Source organism: Triticum aestivum, chromosome 3D (genome assembly GCF_018294505.1).
Source record: "Triticum aestivum cultivar Chinese Spring chromosome 3D, IWGSC CS RefSeq v2.1, whole genome shotgun sequence".
Taxonomy (NCBI): Eukaryota; Viridiplantae; Streptophyta; class Magnoliopsida; order Poales; family Poaceae; genus Triticum; species Triticum aestivum.
The window spans coordinates 592,196,410-592,198,124 of NC_057802.1; the positions used below are offsets into that span (position 1 = coordinate 592,196,410).

General features: G+C 43.4%; 1 pseudogene; it reads left to right on the forward strand.

The window, feature by feature from the left end:
• LOC123076608 (uncharacterized) overlaps window positions 1-446 on the forward strand; it is a 3,464-nt pseudogene extending 3,018 nt beyond the window's left edge.
• The last annotated feature ends 1,269 nt before the right edge of the window (window positions 447-1,715 follow it).

Below are 1,715 nucleotides of genomic sequence, written 5' to 3' on the forward strand. Positions count from 1 at the left end.
GTCGTCGTTTGGGTGCATTTTTCAGTCCATTCCGGACCGGTGACTATTCATAATTGTAGTGGAAGTTGTATGCAAGTTATTAAGCAACCAATTTCTAATTATAATTCATAACAAACTTGTAATTATGCAGGAGCTACTACAGATGTGCCTACACAGAACGGAATTGCTCAGCAACCAAGACAATTCAGCAACAGGATCAGTACGGAACTCTTAATTGTGAAGAGGAAATTGCAAAGTACAATGTTGTGTACTACGGTCATCACACTTGCAGCAATGACAACACTAGAAATGGCGCAAATAATGAACCTGGTATGGACCTAATTCAAAATGGGAAAATAGCAGGATCACTAATAGAATTTCAAAAGTTCGAGCAAGGAGATGTGGACGTGCCGGCTCTAATAAAGGTGCTTGATAACCTTGAGCAGAATTGGAACATCATTTGCTAGAGTACATCTTTTTTGGTGAATTTGGATAAAGTTAATAATCATGTCTAGTTTACAAATGTCTCAGAGATGGGCAGAAGTCCTTTGCACATTTAAATGCATGTGTGGCTAGACATGAAGAAGCATATAATTTGTGTTCATATAAATTGTAACAAAATCTATCAATAAAGTTTATGGGCAATTTGTAAACTATAGGAATGACACATGTTTCGACAGTAAGTTCCATGTGGATCGTTCAGCAGTGATTTTCCAACCTATTCACTCACCATGATGTTGCTCGAGACTTTAGAAACAAGGTCCACACAAACAACAATGCAGAGGCGTACAACTGTATGATGTTGGTCTAATCTTCCCTTAGCTTGCGATCTGTGCGGATGTGTTGTCATGTGTGGTGATGGGCACCCGTGGGGGTGTCCTCTCCCTTTTAGTCTTTCACGAACGTCTTTTCTTGAAACCCAGGTGTGTTTTCTCAGTTTCATTTCAGTATGAAGTAAGGGGATAGTTTTTTTTCGAGAAACTTCCAATCTATTCATCTTCTATCATGATAGTACAACGAACACTAGAAATAATAAAAATTACATCCAGATGCGTAGACCACAAAGCGACGACTACAAGCGCTGAAGCGAGCCAAAGACGCGCCGCTATCATCGCCCCTCCCTTGCCGGAGCCGGGCAAAACTTGTTGTAGTAGACAGTTGGGAAGTCCTCGTACTAAGACTTCATGGGTCGACCAACGCAACAGAACAGCAACCGCCACCTATGAAGAGTAGCGTAGATCAAAAGAATCCAATCCGAAGACACTCGAACGTAGACGAATGACGACCAGATCCGACAAATCCACCAAAGACATATCCGCCGGAGATACATGTCCACATGCCCACCGATGATTCTAGACGCACCTACGGAACGCACGCTAGGCGGGGAGAACCTTATTCCATCTTCAATGAGACACCGCCATCTTGCCTTCCTGAGCAGGACACAAACCCTAACAAAAGTCGAAAAAAGATGTAAAAACGAAGCCCTCCCATCGGCAAGGGCCGGGATCCATGCTCCCAAGGCCCTAAGGCCACCGGAGGTGAGGTGGACCGACGGTGATGTTGTCGTGAGGCAGAGAAACCCTAGCTTTGGGGAGGCGGCGGCTATAGGGACGTAACGGCCCAAGAAAAGAATTGGTATCGAAGTAAGGGCTAGTAGCTCCAAACGTTTAAAGAAACAATACTTACTTGATTTTATGTTTCTCTTCTTTTGGGTTTTCAGCCAGAATGATTTGTTA